Here is a 24,280-nt window from a genome sequence, read left to right on the forward strand (position 1 = left end):
AGTCAAATTTAAGTCCAAAATTTGTTTGTTTAATTTCTGCTGGAAGGATTGTCCATTTCTGATATTGGAATGTTGAAGTCTCTGACTATTAATGGTGTTATTTGCCATATTATTTATATAAAGTATAATTTGTTTTATAAATCTGGGAATGCCTGAGTTGGATGTATAAATACTCTTGTTGAATTGTTCCCTTGATCATTATAAAATATCTAACTTTGTCTTTCTTTTGTTGCTTTAAAGTCAATGGTGTCTGCTATAAGGATTGCAACTCCTGTTTTTCTTTTGGTTTGCACTTGCATGAAATATTGTTTTCCAACCCTTCCCCCTGAATCTTGCCTGATTTGTCCTTGGGCATTAGATGCATTTATTGAGTACAGCTGATACTAGGCTGTAGTTTTTTTATTCAATCAGCAAGTCTATGTGTCTTCGTTGGGGAGTTCAAGCTTTTGACATTTATTGAGAGCTGGGTGCAGTGGCTCACGCCTGTAATCCCAGCACTGTGGGAGGCTGAAAAGGGAGAATTGCTTGAGTTCAGGAGTTCGAGACTCACCTGAGCAAGAGTGAGACCCTGACTCATGAAAAAAAAGGGAAAAACCCAGCTGGGCACCACAGCGAGCGCCTGTAATCCCAGTGGCTTCCGGAGGCTGAGGCAGCAGGATGCCCACAGCCCAAGTCTGAGGTTGCAGTAAGCTACGATGCCACTGCATTCTGCTCAGGGGCATAGGGTGGGACTCTGTCTCAACAACAATGATGACAAAAAAAGCAAAGAAATAAATAAGCAAGGAAACAAAACAAAACAAAAAGGCATTTATTGAGAGAATTGATAAGAAGGTGTATTTCTGATCATCCTGTTGTGAGGGACTCTGTTGCTTTGTTTGTCACTTGAGCCATTGTGAAAGCTAGGCTTTGTCCTTAAGTTACTAGGTAGTTTTACTTTTCTGGGAGACCGTTGTGTTGGTCTGTATATAGTACAGGTCTGAGTACTTCCTGCAAGGCAAATCTAGTAGTGATAAATATCCTCAATGTTTGCATGTCAGGAAAATGTTTGATTTCTCCATCAAATATGGAACTTGAGTTTGCATGATATAGGATCTTAGGCTAGCAGTTGTTCTGTTTGAGAAGATTGGAGATAGGAGACCACTCTTTTCTGGATTATAATGTTTCCACTGAGAAGTCAGCTGTTAATCTGATTGATTTAGCCTTTTAGCCCCTTATAGGTCAGATGGTGCTTATGCCTTACAGCTTGTGGAATTTTCTCTTTAATATTGACTTTGACCAGACTAATTACAATGTGTCTAGGAGATGTTTTGTTTGAATTGAGTTGACCTAGAATTCCATAGCCATCTAGTAGTTATATGTCTGGATCTCTGGCAATGCTTGGGAAATTTTCAACTACAGTGTCATCAGCTACAGCTTCCATGCTTTGGGGACTCTCTTCTCCTTTAGGGATACTTATGAGTTGTATGTTTATATGCTTTGCATAGCCCCACGTCTCTCTTAAGAGATTGCTTTGCTTTTTCTCTCTTTTTTTCCACCTCTTTAAATAATTGGGTTAGCTTGAAAGTCTTATCTTTGAGTTCTGAGAGACTTTCTTCTCCATGGTTTAACTTATTGCTAAAACTCTATGCTGTGCTTAAGTTCTCTGAATGCATCTTTCAATTATTATTATTTTTTTTACTTACGGTAAAAAGTTATATATTTAGAATTGGCCAGCTGGACTTGGTTTAGATGATCCCAGTTTTGTTGGCAACATCCAAAGCATCATAATCAGGAGCCAGTCGAACATATGCCGCCTTCTGGCCATCAGGCCTGATCAGGGTGTTGACCTTGGCCACATCAATGTCATAAAGCTTCTTCACAGCCTGTTTGATCTGGTGCTTGTTGGCTTTGACATCTACAATGAACACAAGTGTGTTGTCCTCTATCTTCTTCATGGCAGACTCAGTGGTCAGGGGGAACTTGATGATCATATAGTGGTCAAGCTTGTTTCTCCTAGGGGTGCTCTTCCAAGGATACCTGGGCTGCCTCCAGAGTCTCAGAGTCTTTGGCCGCTGGAAGGTGGGTGATATACGGATCTTCTTTTTTTTTTGTGGCTGTGGATGCCTTTTTGCACTGCCTTCTTGGTCTTCAATGCCTTTGCTTTGGCTTCGGCTTTGGGAGGGGCAGGAGCTTCCTTCTTCACTTTCGGAGCCATCTTTTAATTCTTTTTTTATTGTTGGGGATTCATTGAGGGTACAATAAGCCAGTTACACTGATCATCTTTTAATTCTTTAGGCTCCAATATATCTTTCCTAATTATGTCCAGATCCTTGTTGATCTTGTCTTTAATTTAATTCCTTCCTTCTTCCGTCACTCCCTCTCTCCTTCCTTCCCTCTTTCCCTCCCTTCCTTCTTGCTTTCTTTTCTTTTCTTTTTTTTTTGACAGGATGTAACTGTGTCGCCCTGGGTAGAGGGCTATGGCTTGCAGCAACCTTAGTCTCTTGGGGTCAAGCGATCCTACTGCCTCAGCCTCCTGAGTAGCTGAGAGTCTGAGATTACAGGCATATGCCACTATACCTGGCTAGTTTTTCTATGAGATTGGGTCTCGCTCTTGTTCGGGCTGATCTCAAACTCCTGAGCTCAAGCAATCTGCCTGCCTCGGCCTCTCCGAGTGCTAGGATTACAGGCGTGAGCCATTATGCCTGACTTACTTTGCTAATTTCTTGAGACAGACAAAACTTAATAACTAGGATCTATAGAGAACTCAAATTAATCCACATGAAAAAACCCAACAATCCCATCTATCAGTGGGCAAGAGACATGAATAGAACCTTCTCTAAAGAAGACAGACGAATGGCTAACAAACATATGAAAAAATGTTCATCATCTCTATCTATTAGAGAAATGCAAATCAAAACTATCCTGAGATATCATCTGACCCCAGGGAGAATGGCCCATATCACAAAATCTCAAAACTGCAGATGCTGGCGTGGATGTGGAGAGAAGGGAACACTTTTACACTGCTGGTGGGACTGCAAACTAGTACAACCTTTTTGGAAGGAAGTATGGAGAAACCTCAGAGCACTCAAGCTAGACCTCCCATTTGATCCTGCAATTCCATTACTAGGCATCTACCCAGAAGAAAAAAAATCCTTTTATCATAAAGACACTTGCTCTAGACTGTTTATTGTAGCTCAATTTACAATCGCCAAAATGTGGAAACAGCCTAAATGCGCACCAACAAGCTATGGGTATATGTACACCATGGAATACTATTCAGCTATTAAAAAAAATGGAGACTTTACATCCTTTGTATTAAATTGGATGGAAGTGGAAGACATTATTCTTAGTAAAGCATCACAACAGTGGAGAAGCATGAATCCTATGTACTCAATTTTGATATGAGGACAATTAATGACAATTAAGGTCATGGTAGGGTTGGGGGAGGGGAGAGCAGAGAGAGAAAGAAGGAGAGAGGGGTGGAGAAAGGAAGAGCAGAGAGAGGGAAAGAAGGGGGGGGTGGGGCCTTGGTGTGTGCCACACCTTTTGGGGGCAAGACATCATTGCAAGAGGGACTTTGTGTAACAAATGCAATCAGTGTAATCTGGTTTATTGTACCCTCAATGAATCCTCAACAATAAAAAAAAAGGAAAAGATTGAATAAGTTGGCTTGGCACCTGTGGCTCAAGCAGCTAAGGCACCAGCCACATATACTTGAGCTGGCAGTTTCGAATCCAGCCTGAGCCTGCCAAACAACAATGATGGCTGCAACCAAAAAATAACTGGGCATTGTGGCAGGCACCTGTATTCCCAGCTACTTGGGAGGCAAAGGCAGGAGAATCACTTGAGTCCAGGAGTTGGAGGTTGCTGTGAGCTATGATGCCATGGCATTCCACCCAGGGTGACAACTTGAGGCTCTGTCTCAAAAAAAATTTTTTTTTTGAAGTTTTCTTCTCTTTTTAATAACTTGAGAATTTTTTTTTTTTATTATGGATGAATTTTGAATATTGTCATGTTGCAGGAAGACAAGGCCCAATGAAGAGAAAGAGCACCCAAACGCCACGTTTATAAGAGGAAGGGCTTTACTCACCAGCTGGGAGCTTATGTCATAGAAGAATTCCAAATGGCCGCGTTTCCCAACTGGCTTGATCTTTCCCTTTTTATCCACAAACAGTTCCAACCCATAGGTACCCTTCTCATTGGCCAGTTTATTATCAAGCAGGAGATGCTGTTCCAGCCCCTACAGAAGTACAGGATTTCACAGAAGTGGAAATTTCCAATTTCCAGGAAGTTAAGTTTACAAATTCCCAAGAGCTGAGTCACCATGGAGAGGACCCTGCAGGTGTATGCTTGTGTGGTCTCCTTGAGAAGACCTGTTCTCCTAAACCTCACCCTTCTCGGGTATCCTCTCATTCAAATACTTTTTCTGTGTCTATTGAAATGATCATATGGCTTTTTATTGATTGATTTTTTTTCATTGATTTATTTATTTCATTGATTGATTTTAGACTGTTAGCTAACTTTGCAGTCCTGGAGTAGACCTAGTTAATCATGATTCTTTTTATACATTGCTGGATTTGATTTGCAAGTATTTTGTTAACCATTTTGTGTTCATGTACATGAGGTATATCGGTCTATAATTTTCTTTTCTTGTAGTATCTTTGGCAGGTTTTAAATTAGTTTTATGTTTGCCATGTAAGTTGGAAAATGTTTCTTCTTTGTTAATTTTCTGGAGGAATTTTACAACACTAATATGTCTTTTTTTTTTTTTTTTTTTTTGTAGAGACAGAGTCTCACTTTATGGCCCTCGGTAGAGTGCCGTGGCCTCACACAGCTCACAGCAACCTCCAACTCCTGGGCTTAAGCGATTCTCTTGCCTCAGCCTCCCGAATAGCTGGGACTACAGGCGCCCGCCATAACGCCCGGCTATTTTTTGGTTGCAGTTTGGCCGGGGCCGGGTTTGAACCCGCCACCCTCGGTATATGGGGCTGGCGCCTTACCGACTGAGCCACAGGCACCGCCCTAATATGTCTTTTTTAAATGTTTGACAAAGTATATTACAGTTAACACTATGTGTAGATTTTGAGAACTAATTCAGTTTCTTTGATAGACATATGGTGATTCACATTTTCTATTTGATGTTGTGCCAGTGTTAGTAAGTTGTGTTTTTTAGGGACTTTGTCCATTTCACCAAATTTTTTCCAGTTTATTGCTATAAAGTTGTTCTCAATATTTTCTTATTATAGTTTTGATCTATTAGGATCTTTAGTAAGGTCATCTTTTTGTTTCTTGATACTGACATTTTTAATTCTCTTTTTTTCCTCCTCCTTCTCTTAACCCCTCATTAGTCTTGGTAGAGGTTAAACCGTTTCTTCTGTCTTTTTAGTGAACCAGATTTTAGCTTTGCTAATTTCTCTGTTACTTGTTTCTTTTCTATTTCATTGATTTCTGCTTTTATGTTTATTATTTCCTTCCATGTACTTAGGTTTAATTTGCTTCCCTTTTTCTATCTCATTTCTATGGAAACATATTGTTATTATTGGCCATTTCTTCTTTTCAATAAAGCATGTAGGCCAAGACTTTCCCCCTAATTCTATATCTTAGACATTTTGATATGTTTTTGTCTTCATTATTTATTACTTCAAAATATTTTTTAGCTTGCTTTGTGATATGTTCTTTTACTCAATGGTTAGAGATTATTAAAATTTATTTCTCAAATATTTGAGTCTTTCATAAATATTTTAATGTGATTTGTAATTTAATCCTTTTGTGGTCATATCATATACTTTTATGATTTTAATCTTATAAAATTTTTTTAGATTTGTTTCATTTTCTAACATATGCTCCATCTTTATGAATATTTCATGTACACTTGAAATACATGTGTTTCTATAATTATTGGTTGTAGTAATCTGTAAATGAAATTTAGTGAATATAGTTGGTAGTGTCATATAGATTAGAAAGAAATAAAATATATGAATTTTAATGGAGCAATAATATTTTTCACCTGAAGGTCAGGCTCAGGCCATCCCCTACCATGGCACATAATCTAGAAAAGAGTTTAATCATTTCTATTGAGGTAGAATCTTCATTCTATGGAGGTAGTGGTGAAATCTTCAGAAGTATATTGATAGAAACACAGAAATGGGTATTGAGAGAGTTTTAAAATGTTGTATTTATGTCTTTAGCATCCCAAAGTCTTTGATATGACAACATACAGGCTCTAATTCATCCAATCTAGGAGAAATTTTAAAAAGATAATCCGTAAGAGCTTGTGTTTCCAGAGTAACACTCTCCTCACCCTGACCCTTACATCCACACCACTTGTGTAAGGAAAGAATTTTTCTCCGTATGTCATATGAATAGACAGACCACCAATTTTTTCTTTTTTAGAAATTGACTAGAATAGAATAGGAGGCAATAGCAAGTATGATAACAGTAAAGATTTTTATTAATCTTGGAGTTGGGATAATTGCAAGAAAGTACCCTATAGGCTGCACCTCTAAGTAGGATGCCAGATAGCAGGATAAATTTCAAATGGATCAAATATTTAATGTAAAAAGCCATAAAAGTACTATAAGGAAACATGAGAGAATTCATTCATAACCTTGGAATGGGGAAAGCCTTTCTAACTATAACTTAAAATCTAGAAAGCATAAAAATTGTAGCTTTTACTATAAAAAATGCATTCCAATAAACAGAAGCAAAAATACTGAAACAAAAACAGAAGCAAAGCCACTAGCAACAGCATTAAGAGGGAAAAATATTTGCAAATTATAATTGTGTCCATAAAGTTTATGTGCAGTTTAAAATAGTTTACATAATTTTTAATTGCACACGAACTTTATGGACACCGTGTATTTATAGCAGATAGTGGGCTTGTCTCTAATGTTTAAAGCGGAAGTCAAAAAGTAAAAGACCCATTCACAACAGTAGAAAAATGGGAAAAGAATGAGGATAATTCTTTTATCCTCCTATGAGGGAAGGAAATAAAAATGGGTTTTAAGTTTTATGAAGAATGCTAAGCCTCATTTATAATAAAAAATGCCTATTAAAACTACACTGAAATAGCATTCTTCATCAAACTGACAACAATCTATATGATAACACATTCTTTTGTCAAGAAATGAGAAAACAGGTACTTTCATACTGTGTTGAATGGAGTATGGTACAATCTCTGTGGAGGGCAGTTTGATCATATTGCCAATATATAAATATATTTTTATATTAAGAGGTTCCTCTTGGGAATTTTTCATACTTGCATACATGTAAAATGATATAGTCAAACAATTTTTGCATTGTACCATTGTTTTGTAATAGAAAAAATATCGAAAATTTAAATATCTTTTGATAGATTTCATGATACATCTCTGCAAAGGAATACTATATAGCTGTCATGAAGAATGATAAAGTGCTTTATGTACGGAAATGAAAAGATCTTCAAGATACATTTTTCAGTGAAAAGATAAGATGCAAACAGGAAGTATAATATGCTATGATCTGTGCAATAAAAGATGGGGAAAAATATGTATTTATGTTTGTTTAAAGAAACTTTAGAAGGGTGCATGTGAAACTAATAAGTGAATTCTTGTGGTCATGGTGAAAGCTGGGTAGCTGGGTCATAGGAGTGGGACAGAGTTTTTTTCACTGTATAATTTTTTGTAATTTTGATTTTTGAGTTATGTGAATATTTTGCCTGTTGAAACAGTTAAACAAGAAGAAAAAGAAAAAATTGATTTAGGTTGACTATTAGGTGCATTTTTTATGGCACCTCTCTCTTTTTGTCTTTTTCTTTCTCTGTGTTCAGGAAGTGGCAGAATACTGGGACAAATGGTAAGAAATAAGCAAAAATTGAACAGTTCATAAAAATGGGCCAAATTATCCAAAAGTTAGTCTAGGCTGAGTACTGAAAAATGAGATTTGCTGAATTGGGAATTCCTTTCCCTAAGGAATAGATAAATTGAATTTGTATTGGTAGATGAAAGAGAAGGAATATTAACATGAATTATTTATTAGGCATATGTGTCTGCTGCTATTAAGTATGCTGTTACTGCTCGCGGGTATTTCATTTTCTAGAATATAAATTAGATGACACTCTTACATTTCTATTATATGGATTATTTGTGACAAAAATCTCTCTTTCCCAAAGAAGGGTTTTTCTTTCATGGATATATGAAAGGAATTTGAATTATTTAAAATATGGAAATGTTTTTTTCTCCATTAAAATACATGGTTAAAAAAAGTTCAAATTATATACAAGAGCATACAATGGGAGATGAGTCCCTCTTCTCTCATATATCCCTAGGCCCCCCTTTTTTTTTTAGAGACAGAGTTTTACTTTGTCACCCTCAGTAAAATGCCATGGTGTCACAGCTCACAGCAACCTCCAGCTCTTGGACTTAGGCGATGCTCTTGCCTCAGCCTCCTGAGTAGCTGGGACTACAGGCACTCATTACAACGCTGGGCTATTTTTTTTGTTGCAGTTTGGCTTGGGCTGGGTTCAAAGCCACCACCCTTGGTATATGGGGCTGGCGCCCTACTCACTGAGCCACAGGTGCTGCCTCTCTAGGCCTTTCTGTAGAACTATATAGGCATTAGTTGAGTTTTCTTTCGTACCTGTTTTTCTTTTTTTTCTTTTTTTTTTTTTTTGTAGAGACAGAGTCTCACTTTATGGCCCTCGGTAGAGTGCCGTGGCATCACACAGCTCACAGCAACCTCCAGCTCCTGGGCTTAAGCGATTCTCTTGCCTCAGCCTCCCGAGTAGCTGGGACTACAGGCGCCCGCCACAACGCCCGGCTATGTTTTGGTTGCAGTTCAGCCGGGGCTGGGTATGAACCCGCCACCCTCGGTATATGGGGCCGGCGCCCCACCGACTGAGCCATAGGCACCGCCCTCTTACCTGTTTTTCAATTTAAAACTCCCTACAGAGTTTTTCTAGTTATTTTCAAATTTCCTAGGGTGCAATATTTATAACACTTTAGGATCTGTTCCCTTTACCTCAATTTCCAAATATTTGTTTTTTTCTAGATACATTATTACTGATTTTTCATTTGATTTTATTATGAGTATATACTTTGTATGACTACAACATTTTTACATTAACCAAGACTCGTTTTTATGGCCCAGTATATAATCTAACTTGGTGAATATTCCACGTGCATTTGAAAAGAATTTGTAATATCCTATTATTGATTGTAATGTTCTATAAATGTCAGTTAGATCAATTAAGCCAATAGTGTTATTCAATTCATCTGTATTCTTACTGATTTGTTTTAGGTCTACTTTTCCTTTCAGTTACTAAGAGACAGGTGTTAAAATCCTCAACTAAGATTTTGGATTTGTCTTTTTGTCCTTTTGCCATTTTACCAAGACAATTTTTACTTCATGTATTCTAAATTTTCATTATTAGGCACATATAGATTTAGGATGTATTCAGGATGAACTGATTCTTACATTGTTATGGCATGATTGTCTTTATCTTGGTAATATTCCTTGATTTGAAGATTTTGTCTGGGATATTGATACAGACATATCAACTTTTTTTTTTATTTAATCATAGCTGTGTACATTAATGTGATCATGGGGCACCATACCCTGGTTTCATAGACCGTTTGACACATTTTCATCACACTGGTTAACATAGCCTTCCTGGCATTTTCTTAGTTATTATGCTAAGACATTTACATTCCACATTTACTAAGTTTCACATATACCCTTGTAAGATGCACCACAGGTGTAATCTCACCAATCTCCCTCCCTCTGCCCACCTCCCCCCAGACATATCAACTTTTTATGGTGATTTCCTTTCTGTGTCTTTTTGTTTAAAGAGAGTCTCTTGCAAGTCACATAAAAGTGTATCTGCCTTTTTTTTTTTTTAATCTCATTTGACAGTATCTTTCAATGGGGTATTTGGTCCATTTGATTTAGTATAATTATTGATATGGCTGTCTTCTGGCTTCTCTTGTTTCTGGTAAGATGTTGGCTAACATACTTATGGTTTCTTTGTATGGAATCTATCTTTTTTATCAGTTTTTAAGATTTTCTCGTTGTATTTTAATTTCAGTAATTTGAGTATGAAGTGCCTATCATGTATAGTTTTGTTTTTATTTTTTTCTGATTGGGTTCAATGAGCTGTTTTTTAAATTTTTAATTATTATAGGTATATGGTAGTTGCATATAGGCAGTTCCTGGGATATGAATGAGATAAGTTCTGTAGGTTTGTTCTTAAATTGAATTTGTATGTAAGTTGGAACAGGTACATTTACCTATTACCTATAATAGTCTCTGTTTGTAAGTGCAGATTGTACATCAATTGGATGTTTGTAACTTGGGGACTGCCTGTATCTTTACAGGATACATGTGATGTTTTGATATAGGCATACAATGTGAATTAATCAGGGTAATTGGAGTATCCACCTCAAGCATTTAACATAAACACATAGACCATTTATACATTAATGCATTTATGGGGTACAATGTGCTTATTTCATATAGAATTAGGAACGCTTACATCACACTGGTTAATATATTCCTCATCTCGTTTACTTAATTATTGTGTTAAGACATTTATACTCTATACTTAATAGATCCGACATGTACCCTTGCAGTATGCACCATAGGTGTGATCCCACCATTCAGCCTCCCTTGATCTGACCTCTTCCCTCCCCTTCCTCCCTCCTTCTCCCCTTCTTCATCCTGGGCATAGAATAGATCCATAGTTGTGATCTATTCTTCATATGAAAGTGTGAGTGATTGTAAATTGGTTTCATTATAGTACTGAGTACATTGGATATTTTTTCTTCCATTCTTGAGATACTTTACTAAGTAGGTATGTTCCAGCTCTATCCATGTAAACATAAAAGAGGTAAAGTCTCCATCTTTTTTTAAGGCTTCATAATATTCCAAGGTATACATAGACCACAATTTGTTAATCCATTCATGGGTCAGTGGGCACTTGGGCTTCTTCCATGACTTGGCTATTATGAATTGAGCTGCAATGAACAATCTGGTGCAAATACCTTTGTTATAAAGCGATTTTTGGTCTTTTGGATATACACGTAGTAGAGGAATTGCAGGATCAAACAGCAGGTCTACTTTAGATCCCTGAGTATTCTCCATACTTCTTTTGACCAGGGATATATTAGCTTGCACTCCCACCAGCAGTGCAGAAGTGTTCCCTTTTCTCCATATCCAACACCAACATTTGTAGTTTTGGGATTTTGTTATGTGAACCACTCTTACTGGAGTTAGATGACATCTCAAAGTGGTCTTGATTTGCATTTCTCTGATGATTAAAGATGATGAGCATTTTTTCATGTGTCTGTAGGCCATGTGCTTATCTTCTTCAGAGGAGTTTCTGTTCAAGTCCCTTGCCCACAATGAAATGGGATTATGTCTTCTTTTCTTATTAATAAGTTTAAGTTCTCTGTGGATTCTTTGTCAGAAGCATAACCATTCTGAGAGGATATTTGCAAGTTATGTCTGCTTGCTTTACGTACTGTGTTCTTGACTGTGCAGAAGCTTTTTAGTTTGATGAGATCCCAGTAATGTATTTTTGGTGTTGCTTCAATTGCCTGGTCCTCCTCATAAAGTATTCTCCCAGGCCAATTTCTTCAAGTGTTGCTCCTGCACTCTCTTCAAGAATCTTTATAGTTTCATGTCTTAAGTTTAAATCTTTTATCCAGCGAGAGTCAATTTTTGTTAATGGTGAAAGGTGGGGTCCAGTTTCAGTCTTCTACAAGTCGCCAGGGAATTCTCCCAGCACCATTTTTTAAATAGAGAATCTTTCCCCCTATTTATAGTTTTGATGGGCTTATCAAAGATAAAATGATGATAAGTGTCTGGGTTCATCTCTTGGTTCTCAATTCTGTTCCATACATCGCTCTATTTTTGTGCCAGTACCATGCTGTTTTGATCACTATAGACTTACAGTATAGTTTGAAGTCTGGTAGCATGATTCCTCCTGATTTGTTTTTATTTCTGAGTAATACCTTGGCTATTTGAGTTTTTTTCTGGTTACATATAAAATGAAGTACTATTTTTTCCAGGTCTGTAAAGTATGACATTGGTGCTTTGTTAGGGATTACATTAAATTTGTAAATTGCTTTGGGTAATACGGACATTTTAGCAATGTTGATTCTTCTCAGCCATGAGCATGGTATGTTTTTCCGTTTGTTAACATCAGCTATTTCTTTTCTCAGAGTTTCATAATTCTCTTTATAGAGATCTTTCATGTCCTTTGTTAGGTAAATTCCCAAATATTTCATCTTCTTTGGCACAACTGTAAAGGGAATAGAGTCCTTGACTGTTTTTTTGGCTTGACTATTGTTGGTATATATAAAAGCTACTGATTTGTGAGTATTGATTTTGTATCCTGAGATGCTACTGTATTCCTTAATCACTTCTAAGTGTTTTGTAGTTGAGTCCCTGGGGTTTTCCAGGTATAAAATCATATTATCTGCGAAGAGTGACAGTTTGATCTCCTCTGATCCTATTCGGATACCCTTGATCACCTTCTCTTCCCTGATTGTGATGGCTAAAACTTCCATTACAATGTTAAAAAGCAATGGAGACAATGGACAACTTTGCCTGGTTCCTGATCTGAGTGGAAATGTTTTCAGTTTTACTCCCTTCTACATGATATTGGCTGTGGATTTGCTGTAGATGGCCTCTATTAGTTTAAGAAAAGTCCCTTCTATACCTAATTTTCTTAAGTGTTCTGATCATGAAAGAATGCTGGAAATTGTGAAAAGCTTTTTCTGCATCTATTGAGAGAATCATATGGTCTTTGTTTTTTAGTTTGTTTATGTGTGATGTATTATATTTATAGGTTTATGTATATTGAACCCGCCTTGAGACCCTGGGATAAAACCCACTTGGTCATGGTGTATAATTTGTTTTTAACATTTTTTTGTGTTAGAAATGTTCCAATTCCACTCTTATGGTTATTCTAAACTATACCCTGACTTACTGTTGATTATATCCACTTTGTTGTGCTGTCCAATACTGTTCATTCTATCTAAGTACATTTTTGCACCCATTAACCATCCCCATTTTTTCTCCCCAGCCTGCTACATTTCCAAACCTATGGTAAACTGTCATTCTGCTTGCTATTTCCATGGTATCAATTGTTTTAATATTTAGCTCCCACATGTGAGCAAGAACATGTGAGATTTGTCTTTCTGTGCTTGGCTTATTTCACTTAACATAATGTTTTCCAGTTCCATCCATCTTGTTTCAAATGGCAGGATTTCATCCTTTTTTGTGGCTACATAATATTACATTGTATATATACATACAATTTCTTCATTCATCTGTTGTTGGACATTGAAATTGATTCCATATCTTAGCTATTGTGAATAGTATTGCAACAAACATGAAAGTGCTTTTCAAAAAACTGATTTATCTTAACACCATAATTAAGTAAACGAGATGAGGTATATATTAATCAGTGTGATGTAAGCATTCCTAATTCTATATGAATTCAGCACATCGTACCCCATAAATGCATTAGTGTATACATGATCTATGTGTTTATGATTTAATAAAAAAAATTACTGATTTCCCATCCTTTGGATGTATACCCAGCAACTAGATTGCTGGGTCATATTGTAGTTCTACTTTCCACTTTTTGAGGAACCTCTATACTGTTTTCCATAGTGGTTATACTAATGTACATTCTATCAGCAGTGTAGAAGGGTTCCCTTTTTTCTATATCCTTGCTAGCATTCATCATTCATCCTTGCCTGTCTTTTTGATAAGGAGCCATTTTAAGTGGGGTAAGATGATATCTCATGGTAGTTTTGATTTGCATTTATCTGATGACTACTGATGTTGAGCATTTTTTATACACCTGTTGGCCGTTTGTATGTCTTTTTTTGAGAAATGTCTATTCAGATCCTTTGCCCATTTTTTATTCAGGTTATTTGATTTTTTTTCCTATTGAGTTGTTGAAGCTTCTTATACGTTCTAGTTTTTAATCCTTTGTCAGATAGGTAGTTTACAAATATTTTCTCCCATTCCATGGGTTGTCTCTTCCCTTTGTTGTTTTCTTTGCTGTGTGGAAGATTTTTAGCTTGATGTGATTTCATTTGTTCAATTTTGCTTTGGTTGCCTGTGTTTTGGGGACATTACTCAAGAAGTCCTTGCCCAGACCAATGTCCTGAAGTATTTCATGTTTTTTTTGTGGTTTTATAGCTTTAAGTATTACATTTAAGTCTTTAATCCATTTTGACTTGATTTTTGTAGATGGTAAGAGATAATGGTCTAGTTTCCTTCTGCTTGTGGATATCCAGTTTTCCCTGCACTATTTATTGAAGAGACTTTCTCCACTGTATATTCTTGGCACTTTTGTTGAAGATAAGTTCACTATAGATGTGTGGATTTATTTTTGGGTTTTCTATCCTTCTCCATTGGTCTACGTGGTTGTTTTTTTTCTTATACCACTACCATGCTGTTTTGGTTACTGCAGCTCTGTACTGTAATTTTAAGTTAGTGAACGTGATTCTTCCAGTTTTGTTCTTTTTGCTCAGGATGGCTTTGGCTGTTCTTTGTGGTTGCATACAAATTTTAGGATGATTTTTTTTCTTTTCCCATGAAGAATGTCATTGGTATTTTGATGGGGATTGCACAGAATCTGTAGATTGCATTGGCTAGTATGTCCATTTTGAGAATATTGATTCTTCCAGTCCATGAATATGGAATATCCTTCCATTTTTTAAGATGTCATATCCTCTTCAACTTCTTCTATCAATATTTTATGGTTTTTATTACAGAGCTCTTTCACTTCTTTTGTTAATTCTATTCCTATATATTTAATTTTATTTGTAGCTATTATAGATGGGATTATTTCCTTGATTTCTTTTTAAGATTGTTTACTTTTGGCCTGTAGAAGTGCTACTGATTTTTGTATGTATATTGATTTTGTATCCTGCAGCTTTACCTAATTTATTTATCAATTATAATATTTTTTAGGTGGAGTCTTTAGATTTCTCTACATATAAGATAATATCATCTACAAATAAGGATACAAAAGTAGTGAAAGTGGGAATCCTTGTCTTGTTCTAGATATTAGAGGAAAGGCTTTCAGTTTTTCCCTGTTCAGTGTGTTACTAGCTGTGGATCTGTCATATTTGGCTTTTTATTGTGTTGAGGCACGTTCCTTTTATGCCCTTTTTGAGAGTTTTTGTCATGAAGAGACATTGAATTTTGTCAAATTTTTCAGCATCCATTGAAATATTTGTATGTTTTTTTCTTTGTTCTGTTGATACGGTATATCACATTGATTGATTTAAATGTGTTGAATTAAAAAAAGTAAATGTGTTGAATTATCCTTGCGTCCCTGGGATGAATCTCACTTGATAATGATGAGTAATCTTTTTAATGTGTTGTTGAATTTGGTTTGGTAATATTGTATTGAGAATTTTTGCATCTGTGTTCATCAGAGATACTGACCTATAGTTTTCTTTTTTCTTTTTGTGGTTTTGGTTTTGTTATTAGGGTGATACAATCCTTGTGGAGTGAGTTTGTGAGTATCCCTTCCTCACTGATTGTTTTAAATAGTTAAAGTAACATTGGTATTAGTTATTCTTTGAATGTTTGATAGGATAAAGCAGTCATGGCATTTCCTAGAGTGATAGGATTTTCTTTGATGGGAGACTTTTTATTGCTGCTTCTGTCTTGTTACTTGTTATTTTTTTTACATTGTTTTGGATTTCTTCCTGTTTTAGTCTTGGTAGGTTGCATGTGTCTAGGAATTTATCCGTTTCTTCTAGGTTTTACAGTTTATTGACATACAGATGCTCATAGTAGTCCCTACTGGTCCTTTGGATTTCTTCAGTATAAGTTGTTATGTCTCCTTTTTCATCTCTGATTTTATTTATGTGGGTCTTTCCTCTTTTCTTGGTTTGGCTAAAGGTGTGTATATTTGGTTTATCTTTTCAAAAAAACACCTTTATTGTTTTGTTGATCACTTTTATTTTTTTGTTTCAATGTCATTTGTTTCTGCTCTGATCTTGATTATTTCTTTTCTTTTACTAATTATATGTTTGGTTTACTCTTGCTTTTCTACTTCTTTGAGATGTCATGAGGTTTTTTGTTTGAAGCTTTTCTACTTTTTCGATGTTGGTAGTTATTGCTATACACTTTCCTCTTATTACTGGTTTTGCTTTATCCTTAGGTTTTGATACGTTGTGTTTTCATTATTATTTATTAAAAGAAATTTTTAAATTTCCTTCCTAATCTCTTCAATGACCCACTGGTCATTCAGGAACATAATGTTTAATTTCCATGTGTTTCTATATTTTCTAGAGGTCTTTTTTTCTAATTTCTAATTTCTAATTTTATTTCATTGTAGTCAGAGAAAATACTTGGTATCATTGATTTTCTGGATGGATGATTTTTTCAATGCTAAAAGTGAAGTGTTAAGATCTCCAATGATTATTGTATTTGGGTCTCTCTCTGTATCACTGATAATATTTGCTTTAGGTATTTGGGTGCTCCAGTGTTGATATATATTTAGAATTGTTATGTCCTCTTGCTGAATTGACCCCTTTGACATTATATAGTGATCTTCTTTGTCTCTTTTTATAGTTTTTGTCTTGAAATCTATTTTATCTCACGGAAGTATAAGCTACTCCTGCTCTTTTTTGTTTGCAATTTTTGCATGGAATATCTTTCTCTATCTCTTTATTTTTCAGTATATGTTTGTCTTCTTGTAACTTTGGATAGTTAGTCTTTTTCCTTAAATCCATTGAGCCACTCCATGTCTCTTAATTGGGGAGTTTGGTCTATTGAAATTCAGTGTTATTATTGATAGATAAAGATTTACTAGTACCATGTTATTTTATCTCTGGTCCTTTCTTTCTTCTTTCCTATCTCCCTTTGTTAAGATTTTCTCTGGTTGTGTGTTTTAATTTTTTGTTTTTCATTTTTGTGTATCTTTTACAGGTTTTTGATCTGAGGTTACCATGAGGCTTGCGAGAAATATTTGCCTTTCTTTTAAGACAGAGTCTCACTCTGTTGCCCTGAGGAGAGTGATGTGGTGTCCTAGCTCACAGCACGCTCAAACTCTTGGGTTCAAGAGATCCTCCTGTTTCAGCCTCCCGAGTATCTAGGACTACAGGCACCTGCCATGAAGCCCAGCTAATTTTTCTATTTTTAGTAGAGATGGAATATGAGTTTTGCTCAAGCTGGTCTTGAACTCCTGAGCTCAGACAATCCACCCTCAGCTTCCCAGAATGCTTGATTACAGGTCACTGCGCCCAGCACAAGAAACATTTTATAACCACTTTTTTTATACAATAACAGCTCTGATTACAAAGAGAAATATAACAGAAATTGTACTCTTTAACTCCATCTCCCTTCCAGCTTTTTACCTTTTTTTTGTTTCCATCTGTAATTTTTCATACTATCTCTCAAAAAGTTGTTATTTTTGATAGATGTCTTTTTGTCTTCTTACTAAAGATATGTGTTGTTTATGCACAGCAATTACAGCAATAGAGTGTTCTCTATTTGTATCTTTACTGTTATCAGAAGATTTCTTATTGCTCATTAACATCCTTTACATTCCAGTTGAAAAATTCCTTTTAGCATTTCTAGTGGGACAGGCCTAGTATTGGTGAAATCCTTCAGCTTTTATTTGTCTGAGAAGGTCTTATTTCTCCTTCATGTTTGAAGTATAGTTTTTCAGGAAATAATATTTTTAAGGTTCTGGTTTTTTTTCTTCAGTACTTTTAATGTGTCATATCACCCTTCTTCTGACTTCTAAGATTTCCATGGAGATTCCTGCTGCCAGATTTATCACAGCTGCTTTATATGTTTTTCTTTCTTTTATCTTGCTTCCCTTAGGACCTTTTTTTTTTTTTTTTCTTTTTATCTGTGAGCTTTGGGGGTTTGATTATTAAATCTTTGAGGTAGCTATGTTTGTGTTACATATGCTTTGTGTTCTATGAACTTGTTGTATATGAATGTTGATGTGTTTCTCTAGGTTTGAAAAGTTCTGTGTTACTGTTTCTTTGAATAAACTTACTACCCAAACTTCTTTATCTCTCTTTAGATTTGTTTTCTGGCAGCTATTTTCTAGATCTTGTGGGCATGATTCATTCTTATTCTTTTCTTTCTTTTGTCTCCGACTGTGTATTTTCAAATAGCCTATTTTCAGGTTCACCAGTTTTCTCTTCTGCTTTGTCAGTTCTGCTGTTGAGAGACTCTGACACATTTCTTAGTTTGTCATTTGAGTTTTTAAGTTCTAGAATTTCTTCTTGATCATTTAAAAAATTTTTAATCGCTTTGTTAATTTTCTGTGATAGGCTTCTGAATTTCTTTTCTGTGTTGTCTTGAAGTTCATTGAACTTCTCCAGGACAGCTATTTTGAATTCTTTGTCTGAAAGGTCTCATATCTTCATTATTTTAGGATTGGTCACTGGTACCTTGTTTTATTTGGTGAGGTCACTTCCTCTTGGAAGTTCTTGATGCTTGTGATGTTCTCTAATTATTGGTCATTTGAAAAGTTATGTATTTTATTTTAATCTTCACTGTCTGGCCTTGTTTGAACCAATCCTTCTTGAGAAGGTTTTCCAGATTCTCAGATCGAACGGAGTGTTGTGGTCTAAAGTCTCTAGTCACTGAAGCTCTATTAGCGCTTGCAACGCCACAAGCCCAGTAATGCTGTGACTCTTTGCATATTCCTTTTGGTACCGCTTGGTGAGCTTGGGTAAGATACCAAAGAATTCCTGGATTTTTAGGCAAAGTCTTTCATTCTCTTGCCTTCCTCTCTGTGCTAGATGGATGGAGTTAGGGGACACCTGGTTGCACCTGAAAGGAGCTCAGTCTTTTTTTTTTTTTTTTTTGTAGAGACAGAGTTTTACTTTTATCGCCCTCAGTAGAGTGCCGTGGTGTCACACAGCTCACAGTAACCTCCAACTCCTGGGCTTAGGCGATTCTCCTGCCTCAGGCTCCCGAGTAGCTGGGACTACAGGCACCTGCCACAACGCCCGGCTATTTTTTTGTTGCAGTTTGGCCGGGGCCGGGTTTGAACCCTCCACCCTCGGTGTATGGGGCCGACACCCTGCTCACTGAGCCACAGGCGCCGCCCCCAGGAACTCAGTCTTAACCAAAGCCATTGGTTACTCTTGCCTATTTACTTCTAATGATTATTCAAAGCCCGAGAACTCAACAGGTAGTGAATTCTACCAGGACTGGGTCCTTCCCTTCAAGGCAGTGTGTTTCCTTCTGGCCCAGAGTTGGTCCAGAAATGCCACCCAGGAACTAAGCCTCAGGGGCCTCAGGAATCTGGTTGGTACTTTATTTTACTTGGCTGCTGATGTAGCATTATGGAAAGATGGCAGAGAGGTAGCACAGGCAATGCAAGACTGTGTTTTCTACCCTCTTCTTGATAAAATGTTAAAACCAGGTGGTATAATTAATTGCTCACTTGATTTTTATTTTTTCTGAAGGCGCTTGCTTTAGTGGATAGTTCAATTAAGTATACGTGCAGAGGGATGATTACTGGAGTTTTCTATTCAATCATCTTTCTTCCTAGTTAAGGTTTTTGGATAGATATGTTTATCTTTTTCATCAAATATGGAAAATACATTTGGCCAATATTTTTCAAGTATTTTTGTTTCCTGCCCCATTCTCTCTCTCTTTTCTTCTGGGACATCAATTATACCTATATTATTTAAGTTCTACCTTTCCCCCCTAATTGTTTTTGTTCTGTGCTTTAATTTCGATGATTTCTCTTGACCTGTTTTCTTAGTCTACTGAAGTTGCTATAACAAAATCTGATAAAGGTCAGGTGTGATTCACACCTGCAGTTCTAGTGCTTTGGGGGGGGGCTGAAGCAGGAGGATTATTTGAGGCCAGGAGTTCAAGACTAGCCTGGCAATAGAGTGAAACCCTTCCCTACTGTACACAAAAACAAAAAATTAGGTGGACATTGTGGCACTTGCCTGTGCTCCTAGGTATTTGGGAAGCTGAGACTTGCTTGAGACCAAGAGTTTGAGGTTATGGTGAGCTGCAATCATGCCATTGTACTCTAGCCTGGGAGACAGAATGAGACCTTGTCTCAATAAATAAATAAATAAATAAACAAAAGAGCATAAATGAGATAGATTTTAAGCAACAGAATTTTTTTTTTTTTTGGGGTTCTGGTGACTGGGAAGTCTTAAGATCAAGGTGCTGGTGGATTTGGTATCTAGTGAGGGCTCAATTTCTGTTACATAAATGGCATTTTCTAGCTGTATCCTCAAATAGCCTAAGATCAAGGCATTTCTGTAGGGCCTCTTTTATAAGTGTATTAAACCCATCCCTCTAATTGCTAATCATCTACCAAAGGCACCCCTTCTTACAAATACCATCACGTTGGGGATTAGGTTTAACATCTGGATATTTGGGGGAACACAAATACTCAATCGGTTGTACCTATTACCTGTTCAGTGATCCTACTTTTGTTGCTCTTCTGTCCCTTTTTTTAAATATTTTGTTCAGAATTTACCATTGTCATCAGTAGGAGGGTTAGCCTGATAAAAGGTAATTCATTAATTTCCTAGTGTCTTTTAATTTCAAATAAGAGTATGTAAGAATAAAATACACTAAGAAGAAAGCTGTTTCTTTCTCTTGGCTTGTTTATCATTTGTCCGATAAAACTGAAAGTGTCCTATTGATTAAAAAATTATATTCATACTTTTTTCCTTTTATAAAAAAATTTATTTTTTTCATGGCTCCTCCTTTCCATGAAATTTCCTTCAAATAAGCAGAACTTTGTATAGTTTGCCATTAATTGCTGCAGAATTAGAAAATATTCCTTCCTGATGTCACTGGACGTGCGAATGTGCACATTTTTAAATACCTCTATCAGTATTTTTTAAAATCAGAAACTTATGTAGTACTTAACATGTGCAAGGTAATTGTTTAAGTATTTTGTATATATTAACTCATTTAATTTTCATATCAACCCAATGAGATAGGTATGATCATTGACCCTATTTTCCAGATAAGGAAGCTAAAGCATGGAGAGGTTAAACTAGAAAATAGTGGAGCCAGGATTTGAACCCAGCCATTCTGGCATTATTAGAGTCTGTATTCTTTTTTTTAAATTTAGAGTCAGGGTCTTTCTCTGTTGTATGGAATAGAGTGCAGTGGTGTCATCATACCTTAGTGCAACCTCACACTCTTGGGCTTAAGCAATCCTCCTGCCTCAGCTTCTGTGTAACTGGGACTACAGGAACATACCCCCATGCCCAGCTGATCTTTTCTATTTGGCAGAGATGGGATCTCTCTCGGTCAGGCTGGTCTCAAACTCCTGACTTCAAGAGATCCTCCTGCCTCAGCCTCTCAAAGTGCTAGGCTTACAGGTGTGAACCATCACACCTGGCCAAGTCTGTATTTTTAACTATGTTCTTTGCTACTTCTCCTAGTCTATGCTGCCTATACTAATTAATTATGCTCTGTGTATGTACCTATTAATATTTGTGAATTTTTCAAGTTTTTAAATTTTTACACTTTCAGTTTATAAACCACTTTAAGAACAGGAACCACATACTCTTTACTGTGCAAGATACTCAGAAACGACTCAAATACAACTTTCCTTGTAAATCTTGCCTATAAATCCCAGGTATTAATCATTTTTCCCCCCTCTGTACTTTAACAGCACAGTATTTACTTGTCTACTGAATTTTTTTTTTTTTTTTTTGCAGTTTTTGGCTGGGGCCGGGTTTGAACCCGCCACCTCCGGTATGTGGGGCCGGCGCCCTACTTCTTTGAGCCACAGACACTGCCCTGAATTTTTTTTTTTTTTTGGCCTTGCGTTGCTGCTCGTAGTTAATGGGAGTTGACCCTTCCATTAGATTGTAAGATCATTAAAGGTAGAGAGACCTTACCTACGTTATTTTCGTTGACAGCCTTCTCTACCCTCGCATCTAGCTCACATTAAATACATTGGATCATGTTATTCCAAAACTGATGGTAAAAATATGCTTCCATTTGCCAGATGAAAAAATCTTTGCATATCTATATGTATATACATCTTATTTACAATGAGAATCTCTTATATTTGTGTTTTACTTTTCAGAATTTTTTATATCTACTGTTTATCCTTATGCAGAAAATGTGAGCTTGCATATATTCATTCAGTAAATATTTTCAGAGTATGTTTTCTGTGCCGGGTACTGTTTTAGTTGCTTAGGATATAGCAATAAACAAAACAAAGTCCCTTTCATGTAGATTACATTCTTGTGAGAAGATAGATAATAAACCAAAATAAATAATGTACCAGGTGACAATAAGTACTATGAGGAAAAATGGGGTAAAATATGATAGAAAATAACTACTTTAGATGGTGTGGTCAGGAAGTCTTCTAGGAGAAAGTAACATTTGAGTAGAGACATGAATGAAGTTAAGGAGCAACTTTTAAAATATTGGGAGTTAGATGAGCTCTAGGCAGAGAGAGTAGCAAAGATAAATGCTGGGAAAAACAAAGATAAAGTTGGGAAAAACAGCAAGGAAGCCACACTGGAAGTGTGACAGAAATGAAATGGAAAAGTAGTGATGACAGTGTGTGTGGGAGGTAGATCACGGAGGGCCTTGTAACATATGGTAAGAGGTTTGGGTTTAGTAGAAATTGGAACATTTTGAATTATCTTTAAAAGATTCAATCTGAATGCTGTGTATAGAATATGTTATGTGGGGAGCAAGAGTAGAATAAGACAGACCAATTATAAGGCTATTAAAATGATCCATGCCAGAGAGTTGGCTGTTCAGGATGATAGCAGTGGAAGTGTTAAAGAGTGTTTAGATTCTGGGTATGTTTGAAGTTGGAATCAAGAGTCAGAACTTACTGAGGAATTTTTAAACAGCTTGAGAAAAATAGAGAAGTAGGGAATTATTCCCATATTTTTGGTCTAAGCAATAAAGTGAGTATTAGCTCTATTTAGTGAAATAGGGAACATTGGCACAAGGCATATTAAAGCAGATCTTTAATCCTGGACGTGATGGCTCACGCCTGTAATCCTAGCACTCTGGGAAGCTGAGGCGGGTGGATTGCTTGAGCTCAGGAGTTTGAGACCAGCCTGAGTAAGAGTAAGGCCCTGCTGGGCAACAGAGATTTCACCTCTTTATTTTATTTTATTTTTTATTAAGTCATATATTCATAGATCATGAATACAAAAAAAAAAAAAAAAGAGTAAGGCCCTGTCTCTTAAAAAAAAAAAAAAATAGATGGGCTTGTGGCAGGCACCTGTAGCCCCAGCTACTGGGGAGGCTGAGGCAAGAGAATTACTTGAGCCTAAGAGTTTGAGGTTGCTGTGAGCTAGGATGCCATGGCAGTCAACCCCAGGGTAATTGAGTGAGACTCTGTCTCAAAAAAAAAAAAAAAAGCAGAATCTATATCATTGCCTTTATTTCAATGTGTGAGGAAATTGAGGTGTAGATAAAGCGTTTTGATAAGCTCTGGGGTAGAATTCTGATTACCTTACTGCTAGCCTCAGATTTCTTCTAAATGAGTATCTCGATTTTTTATTATTTATTTTACCTATATGATGATAGCTCATGTTCATTTTTAAATTCTTTGAAAAGAAGAACCTGAGCAAGGATGTTTTAAGAGATATTGAGATTTGAAGGTTCAATCTCATCTTCAATCTTGACATACTTCTGAGTGAATGTATCTGTATTGTGGTTCATATAAACTGTGTATGAACTAAAAATTGCAGTTTGCCTTTCAGAAAGTAGTTAAAACTAGGACTTGTAAGATCTGGGTTTGGATAGGTCTGCCCCTTATTCTTTGTAACTTTTAGCAAATAAGTACATTTCTCAGCCTTAGTTTATCCATGTGTGAAATGGGAATAATAGCTACTCATTTAACATAATTATTGTATCAGCTTGGCACCTGTAAGCTCAAGAGGCTAAGGTGCCTGCCACATACACCAGGGTTGGCGGGATTGAATCCAGCCCTGCCAAACAACAAGGACAACTGAAACCAAAAAATAGCTGGGTATTGTGGTGGACACCTGTAGTCCCAGCTACGTGGGAGGCTGAGGCAAGAGAATTGCTTAAGTCCAGGAGTTGGAGGTTGCTGTGAGCTGTGATGCCATGGCACTCTACCCAGGGCAACAGCTTGAGGCTCTGTCTCAAAAAAAAAAAAAAAAATTATTGTATCATGTATGTTTAAAAGTCCTGGCGTGCAACTGGCATATCAAACATACAGTAAAAATTTATGGGGTCTGATCTCAATAAAGCCTTTATGAGATGGTCACAAAAAAATCTGTAATAAAGAAAGTATGGAAGATTTCTGTACTTAAACACATTT

General features: G+C 36.4%; 1 protein-coding gene across 2 annotated transcripts in view; it reads left to right on the forward strand.

Moving 5' to 3' along the window:
* XKR9 (XK related 9) overlaps positions 1-24,280 on the forward strand; it is a 53,356-nt gene that overhangs the window by 19,529 nt on the left and 9,547 nt on the right. The gene's annotated exons all lie outside the window — the stretch shown is intronic.

This window comes from Nycticebus coucang, chromosome 13 (assembly GCF_027406575.1).
Source record: "Nycticebus coucang isolate mNycCou1 chromosome 13, mNycCou1.pri, whole genome shotgun sequence".
NCBI classification, from domain to species: Eukaryota; Metazoa; Chordata; class Mammalia; order Primates; family Lorisidae; genus Nycticebus; species Nycticebus coucang.